This window comes from Anser anser, assembly GCF_964211835.1.
Source record: "Anser anser genome assembly, chromosome: 1".
NCBI lineage: Eukaryota > Metazoa > Chordata > Aves > Anseriformes > Anatidae > Anser > Anser anser.
Window position 1 is genome coordinate 83,447,271 of NC_139720.1, and position 8,943 is coordinate 83,456,213.

At 38.2% G+C, this 8,943-nt stretch overlaps 1 protein-coding gene across 2 annotated transcripts in view; it reads right to left on the reverse strand.

Annotated features, from left to right (window-relative positions):
* The window catches only part of ROBO1 (roundabout guidance receptor 1), a 697,351-nt gene extending 689,135 nt beyond the window's left edge, over window positions 1–8,216 (reverse strand). For both annotated transcript variants that reach the window (XM_083820574.1, XM_083820573.1), the window contains exon 1: window positions 7,854–8,216. The gene's annotated coding sequence lies outside the window, so the exon portion shown is untranslated. The remainder of the gene's footprint in view (window positions 1–7,853) is intronic.
* Between the last annotated feature and the right edge of the window lie 727 nt (window positions 8,217–8,943).

The window sequence follows — 8,943 nt, forward strand, 5'->3', positions numbered from 1 at the left end:
CTTGATGGGAAACAGATGCCCTTCAAGTTTTGATGAAAGCTGTAACTCCAGAGAGCAGCTCTTGGTATCTGAGATCAGGATGGAATAAATTAATTGGCCCTTTCCTATTTGGTGATTCGTCACATCCTTTTAGAAGCATACAGTAGGCACTGTCAGAAAAAGATACGAGCCTAACTGAACCAGACCCATGCTGTGCCAGGGAAATCGCCATGGCTCTTTAGGCTATAAAGAGAAAAACATTCAATTAGGCTATGTGTGGCACTAAAAAGAAAATATTATATATATTTATATTACATTTTGCAATTAAAATGCAAGAAGTGTTACCAGTAAGCCACACAACGGATCATTAACCAAAACATCCATATTCAGAAGCCCAGCAGATTTAGCGAGCCACTGTATAGTATAGATCATTAGTACTAGAGATAATAGCCATTGATTAAAAATTGCCCCATTGATCATTTGTTCTGGCTTTTGATTCACCTAAGGCTTCTGTTTTGTACAGTCTCATACGGCATCTTATCCCCTAGATCATGAAAACCGTAGTTTCGCCTTCATGAACACACATCCTTACTATATCTATTTATGGCATTTATGCAGCATGTCCATTGATGGGTTCCTGTCCATATAATTTAGTCATAAAATCTTGCCAAGCCTATGACATGATTTGCTTCAAATTATTAAACCACTTTATTCATTATTTATTATTGCAATATTGTTTGCCCTGTAACAGCTAAGGTTATGTTAGCATTTCCATTACAAACACAGATACATCAAGGGATTTAAAACTTGACTGTAAAAATCTTGCTTTAGGCTGGGACTCTGCAGACAAGGTTGCAGCTGACAACAGATTTATTTTTTTTTAAACACTTTGTACTGAAAATAAAAACTAAATCCATCTCCTACTGATTTGGTTATAGCAGTATGGGAGAAAATAATTACCATTTTCTATCAAATCACTTTCACACACACATTTTCCTAAATTAAGTTTTTTATAGCATGCCCTAGGTCATTTTGTTGAATTTCAGAATTATAAGGCAATTCAGCTCTGTAAAGCTGGCCACTATATTTTTGTAATAGTTTCATATTTTATGTATGGAACTCAGTATGTGTACAAAAGCATCATTCTATGTACATGTAACAAATTGTTATGTAAGGACACATAATAGGCATTTCTCAACTTCAATACCCATACACAGGGTTTGAATATAGCTTTACAGACAAATAGAAAAATCCAAATTAATATTAACATTCTTCTCTACCAAATAATGTATTTCTCTCCATAAAGAGCTGGTCCTATGGCTTATACCAATCTCACCGCTGTTTACTTGACTAGTGACTTTAAGTGAGACTATTATTTCTTCTAGGAATGTGGATTTGTGTGTGCAGATGTAAAACCCCCATTGTGAGTCTAAAATGATAGTTCTTACCAGCATTAGGACTTAAAATATTACTTTTTCAAATACAGACTTCATTTGTGACAGTGTATTTGCTAATAATCCAGATGCACAGTTTGTCCTATTTCAAAGGTTTAAAAAGACAGACAAGTCACTTTCAAAGAAAGTGGAAGCAGTTTTTGCTCATGGCACAGCACATTCCAATAGGTGTTGATAGAGAAAGTGAACTATAAGCAGATAGAAGATATTAATAAAAAGGCTATGCCGACTCCTGCTTTGTCACCTCTATCACTGGAAAGATTCTCCAGATGTTTAAAGAAGTCTTCCATGGTGTCACAGAGAAGAGTTTATTTAGGTCTGTCTGCATATTCAAAGACAGCTGGCACCTGGCATATCTCATCTCAGGATTAAACAGTCTAGCTACCTCACTCTACTTCAAAATCCTGTTTCTGAGATCATCTTACTGTTTTCTTCTACATAATTCATCTTTCTTGGAAACGTTTTCATATGTAGCTGGCTGAGAAGATTCTCAGACTCATTCTGAATAGTTTAAATTGATCCTACTGTACTGAAAAGTCTTATCCTCTTCACACAAAGCTCACTCCCCTTTCCCTTCTAAGGCATCCCAATAGCAGGCAAGTTCCAAAGATATCTTCTTTTCTAGCTGTAAGTTATATGACTTTAATTAAGTTCCTGCTAATCTGCTCCTTGTTAGGCAGGCCACAGACATGAGAGGCAGGTATTTAAGCCTTCACAAGATAGCCAAAAAATAAAACCTCTGAGTTTTCCATGAAGTACCTTTATGCTCAAAAAGCTTTTTAGAAATATTTCACTCAGTTAAAAGTAAATGCATTGTCAAACTCTGTCATTCAGTGAAAGACACTTACCTATTAGCCTGCTTCATGGTCCAGCAGAGCTGACGTGACGTCAGTCTATGAGCAGAAGCAGTGATCCAGGCAGGGCTGGATAATAATGTGCTGAAAGCATGGCTATTACTGGAACCACTAAGCATGTATTGTCAAGAAATGTCAAACTGATTTGCAGGTCATCTTTAAGTAACCAATATGCTCTACTGCTGTCCTCCCACCTTTGCTAGTTAGCTTCCTCTCCCAAACAATTATTCCTGTTGAGTGAAGAGAGGTACAGAACGCCAGAGGCACATTCTCAGTTTGCATTAAGCAACGTAACTGTGAAAGAGTGAATACCTTTCAATTTTACTTTTTGTTGTCCCCTGTCCCCCTTCCCCAAATTGCTTTTAATTGGTTTAAGTATCCTACTACTCACCAACTGTTAGAGTACTGTGACCTCGAAGAGTGGCACAAATCACAGGCATGTTTAAAATTAAAAAGTCCAGCCCAGTTAGGTAAGCCACACCAAGTACAGTAATGAAAGTCTTTCATCCTCTCCCTGCTGCCTTCCCTGGCCATACATTCAGAGCCAGCACCACACCACCGGTGCTCAGCTGCTTCAGGAGTACAGCGCTCTCCAGGAGCGCATCCTTCTGCAGGACAGAAACCTGGTGCTCAGGGCACTTGCTTGCTGTTCCAGAAGCTACAGCAGCAGCGATTTTCCTGTCCCCTCTTACGCAGGTCACTTCAGTTCCTTTGGAAGAAATCAATCCACAGATGTACACAGGGAAAAAAAAATGCCAAAGTCTACTGTAACTTTCAAAGTACATAAATAAAGTCAAGATCACTAGCCAGGTGCTCCAAGAAATTCCATTAAGTATTTTCAAGTAACTAAAAGTGTGAAACTTGGAAAAGTATCCCTAACTCCACCTGTTTTAACCACATTTCCTGCTGTCCAGCAGAGGTGACAGATATACAACAGTAGTTATTGATCTGGGGAACTTGGCTTCCATTCTTTTTCTGGGCTTATTCCCTTTGACTGATTTAGAGAAACACATTTCCACTGTGTGTTTCTTGTCAGCAGGCTACCGTGTCATTAAAGGAGTGGTTATGGATTGAAAGCAAGGACAACCGGGACATCCCAGTAAGTTTTCAGTGAGAAGTCTTTAAATAAGTTTGTGAATGCATTTTCAAGATGGAAATAAAAATTTAGTGTCTAAAGTTATCAGGCAGATTTAAAATATAGATTTTGAAAAGATCTATGGTACCAGCTCAAATCTAGTTCCTACTAGGTTCTTGTTTTTATTTTTAAATCATTTTTTAACGCATTGCTCATATCTGTTAGCCAGGCTAAGAAGGAACTGATTGGAGACTCTGGGAGTAAAATTCAAACTTCTTTTGTGAGACAGCATCTATTTCCCTGTCAAAAGGAACTACCATGAGGCCTCCTTCATGCCTCTCAGCACAGCCATGAGATTAAAGTTTTCTCTACAACACCCAGGGGAACACCCTAGAAAGCAGTTAAAATTTAAATAGATGGTTCAAAAGGAAGCTCCACTGTAATGGCAGGATCCGCTCATGTTGAAGGGGAAGTAGACTAACCAAGGGCTAGAAAACTGCCCCTTTGGAATACAGCAGGTGGACCTTCCTGTGCTATTTTGGAAAAAATACAAGTAATTCAGGGAAGACTTAATTGATCCCAAAGCAGGATGGCCTCTTGGCCCACAGGAAACACAGACAGGCAGAGCATAAAAAGACATTAGGTTTTAAGAACAACCAAAGCTGAGATTACTCACTGAGACTGATTGTCTCTAAAGCTAGAGACAGCTATGAAGATGAAGGATTTCCCATTTTTCAAAACAACTTTAGAAAGACACTACTTTTGAAAGTCTTAAATATCTTCTTAGTCTGGAACACAGCAACCCAAGAAAGAGTTATGCTGGCAGGACGCAGAAACGGCAGGTAGATGGGAGCTCAGCTTGTATTGCCTCCAAAATTTCTCTCTCATCCCACCACAGCATAGGTAGTCACTCCTGATACCATATTTACACTACTATAATCAAGTATAAGCACCTTATTTTGAAGGCTAAAAGTAAACTCCAAATTAATGGCTGTACTTTTTTCCTTACCACATATTGCTTGTCATTTTAGACCCAAAAGAGTATGGGTCTTGTTTACAAAAGTTACATCAGCTAGCACATTGTTAGACCAACATGAGCCACTAGGTGATACCTCTCATTTAATGCAGATGAAGGTCGTATTGATTTAGCTTGTATTGGCACATGGACAGTCACGACTTATAACTGTTTAAAACCTGACATTTTAGTCATTCAACAAAATTGTTATTTAGACCAGTTTTATGTCACTTGGTGAATGTTTTTATACAAGCCCAACTCCTGACTTGAAACAAAAACAATTGCTAGATTCATACAAGAACCAAACCTTCTCTTGAAACACGTTTGTCAAGTCATGATTCCCTTTTTGTCTCTTCATTTCTTACACAATACTATTTTTATATATTTTAAATATTCCTCCCTAAGAAATATGGACGTATATGACATGCATGAATCTGTAAACTCTTCTGAGACATAAGTACAGTAAATTCTGAATAGCTTCATTTCTAATGTCTAAATAATTATGTGCTGAACAAGCCATTTATCAAAGACATAAGAGAAAGCCTTGCATGAGATAAAAATTAGAATATACAACAGCATGAACCTAATAACGAGGTTTTATAAGAAATATACCTCTACACACATAATAACAAGTAAACAGTATTTACACTTACATTTAATACAGTGTAATCATCATCTTGGTGTAAGGACACATCCACAGAGAGGTGCAGTACTGACTGCTGGTGCAGTAAGTACATCAACAGCTCAAAAGACCAAACCCCAGAGGCCTACAGAAAACAAGGCTTAATCTTCATCTCTCAGAGCTACCTTCAAATCCTAGAGCAGCACTTTTATAGACAGACTGAAATGATTTCTTTTGAAGGTAAGCACTGCTTCTCAATTAGACTATGATGAGAAAAATTCAAGTTGATTAAGTTAATGTTTGATGCAGTCAGAAATGCATATTCAAAAACTCAGAGTGAAAGAAAGACACTGTTTACAAAGAACTTAAAAAAAAATAATCAATTTGTAATTTATAATTGGTTGGACTAACTTGTCACAAATTTACACACAAGCATCTTCAAAACACAGGTATTTTATCACATTTTAATGTGATATACAGCCATTACAAACACATACAGCCATTATTTTAGTTGGTAAATCAGCACACCAATGATTTCCATTACTTTCATCACTATACATGAAAGTTGGATAGTAGTATCTTTACAGCTCATTACTTTCTAGATGTTTATTCAACTAATTATAATCATCCTTTAAGTAGATGCAATTCATCATCTAAATAGGTCAGAATTGCATTTTTCCCTGCACTGCAAGCAAGTCAGGTGAAACATTAAATTTCAATTTCACACAGATATCTTTGTTTTAAAATAAAAATAATCATGGCAGAAACACTTGCCTATAAATATTTATTAGCTGGCAACCACTGAGATTTCCATGGCTAAATGTGCATTGTGACTACTTTCCTTCTGCATGCCTTGGTAAAACCTTTGTGGATGTGGTGGCCTTGTTGCCTTCAGCCTCTCACTACCGTATCTCAAAGGGACTCCAAAGCTGCTCCTGCTTTGTTTGGTACACTTCTCAGTTTTCTATCACGTTCCCCACAAAAATAACAACTGCCAGGAATGCTTCTCCCCAACCACAAAATGATCACTCAGGTTTTGTGAAGACGCTATCAGAGTTAGCTCTGCAATGGAAAGGAAGAAAAGGAAAGCTGCTGGCACTTACCAGCCAGCAGGACCAACGGAAGGAAACCTCCACAGTCAGCTCCCCATCACCTGACAGGGCTGGGGCCTGGGCAGGCCACGGGGCCCATGGCAGGGCCTGGCAGGAGGGGGAAGAGAGGTGTTTGCCTTGTTGCTGAAGGGTTTATGGTTTTGTTTTGTTTTTTTGTTTGTTTGTTTTTTCTATTGACACCCAGATAGATCATTAAAAGTTTGCTTTAAGGAGCAGTAAAGTAAGCAGAATGTCACAGGACTGAGACTGTTTTGCCCACATCGCCATGTTAGGTGGAGTACCTAATTAAACACTGAAGGAGAGGTCACTGTCACAGAAGATACTCCCTTTTTAGCCTTCAGGTTGTTATTGTTGGCCCTATTCATACCCAATAGACTAATTATAACTTAAGGACTGATACTTTTCTGCAAGCTTTACACCAAGAACATAACAAGAACTAAAAAGAGTAACTGTACATGTTCGCATGAAACAACCCAGTCAACTCACCGCCCCTCCCCCCACGCCCTTACTTTGTCACCGAGGGAGCTCTTTAGTGCAAAACTTGGCCTTACAGCAGCTCAAGAGTTTAGAGTGATGAAAGTCACATGTAGAAAAACTTGAAAATGGCTAAAGAAAAAAAAAAAAGAGAGAGACCAAAGTGATTCTAGAAGTATTTTCTTTTCTTTCCCTTCTGTTTAATTATTTTTCCAGTGTTCAGCTAAAATATGCGTTCTGTTGAACATGGCAATTTTACAAATAGAGATTTAAAATTACTTCCATTCTGTTTATTCACATAAATTAACATGTACTCTTGCAAATCTAGGTGTCTCAAGTTGGGTAAAGCCACGTTCAGTGCAATTGATGTTAGAGAAGAAAAAATACTCCCCCAACATCTTCATAAAATAGATAAAATGCTCAGTGAATCACACACTTCCAAACCACCAATGCCAAAAAGCTCCTCATAATAAATCATACCTATTAAAATACCTTTAGCTCAGATTGCATAGGCAGAACATAATTTTTGTCAGTATGTCCTTCTCTAAGGCCATACACACTTTCAAGGATATTAACGTAGCATAAAGATAAGTCAAAAATCCATATTTTTTATGAGACAGAAAAGAAAGGACAAAAACACGTTGATGTCACCACAAACATGCTTATGCAACCTTAGTATTTCAGTAAGTCACAGAGAATCACAAAATGCAACACTGGTAGTTGCCCAATCCCATTGAAGGCTAATTATACTGCAAAAATATTATATTATTAGCTACACATTAAATAGTTTTCAGGTCTGTATCAGCTGTACTGATATCAACAGGATGACTCCTGTGCTTCCAAATCCAGGGTCTTGCACAGTTTTAATCAAAATTAAACAAAAATTAGAAGGAAGAGGAAAATAGAAAGTTAGGGCCAAACAAAGAAAAGCCTGTGAGAAAACTGATAATGGTTAATCTATGAAGGGACTTTAGGTCCTTCATCAAAAAAAGACAGATACTTGAAACACCAGCACAACTAATTATTGACCTCTCTTGTCCATTAACACTTATATTTCACATTAAATTCCTTCATATACCTAAATATTGGTGTTTGAGAATGCTCAGCAGCACTGAAACTTGGCACCTTACCCACCTGCAGTAGGTGAGGAATCACCAAGGAGATGTTCCAGTACACCAGTTGCACAAAGTGCTTGCCCCAAGGAGCTCACTTGAAAGCAAGTTTGTAGGTTGGGGGTCCACATACAAACAAGAGTAGCCACTGCCTACCGTCAAGGTTCTCACAGATGCAGGGACACTGTTGCTCTTGGGTTTGCCTCCAACAATGCCTTGGGAATAGATATAGCCATTGACAAATGTTCCATTTTCTCTGTTCGAAGGAATTATCCCATCTTTCAGCCTGGTTTGCAACAAGAACACTCAGTCTCATCAGCTGAAAGTACTCCAATGTACGCTTCCTCAGGAATAGCAGAAAGAAAAAGCAGAAAGGGAAGGACAGAGACAAGACAGGCTCCTGTATCACAGTAGCCCAGCACTCCTTCCAGAATAGGGAGAAGACTGTGAATCACCTCTATGACTAACAGCTGTGTCCCACAGCTGCCTTATTATTAAGTACCTGAACTACAGAGAAACTTGATTAACTATTGTTCCTGTGGCTCATCATCTGCAAAAGCATCCTCATCAAAATGGAGCAGTTTCCATTGGGTGGTGCTATGGTGGTCTGCTCCAGCAGAAACCCATCAGGGAAGCCATGTATACTGCCTTTCAGCTAGGCCATGGTGACATTCACTCTGCCAGAGCTGCTGCTGTAACAGAGCCCAAACTACACAACTGAAAGCTAAATGGCATAACTCAACAGGCTACACTTTCAAGTTTCCATGCAATGTAACTCCTTCCTGAAAAATTCAAAACTGCTACTGAAAAGTTTCAGACGTGAATCATTAGGATGAAGAGATCATGGCAGGTGACTTTCTTTGGGTTACTTTGGCCATTATCCATGCTCATGGCAACTGAGATCAATAGAAACATCTCCCAGAGTCCCAAATGTTACAGAGATTTCAATCAATCTTTTGAAAGAAAATGAGGATTTCACAGGTTTCACTGATTATCTTTCATATAGAAAATAACAAAAAATAACCACTCTAAGTTTGTTGTTAATACAGGATTAATATGACTAATAAAGACAAGCTCTTCCACCTGGTTTTAATATTAAAACTAGAAGAGTAAACACAGTATTTAAAGCATTTGTTTAAATGTCAATATCCTGTCTGCTTCTGTAGCGATGCAGGTTTTTGTGTCACTTCTCATGCCCACTATCGATTAAACAATCATGACTGCTAATGAGGAAGAAAAAGGTGCT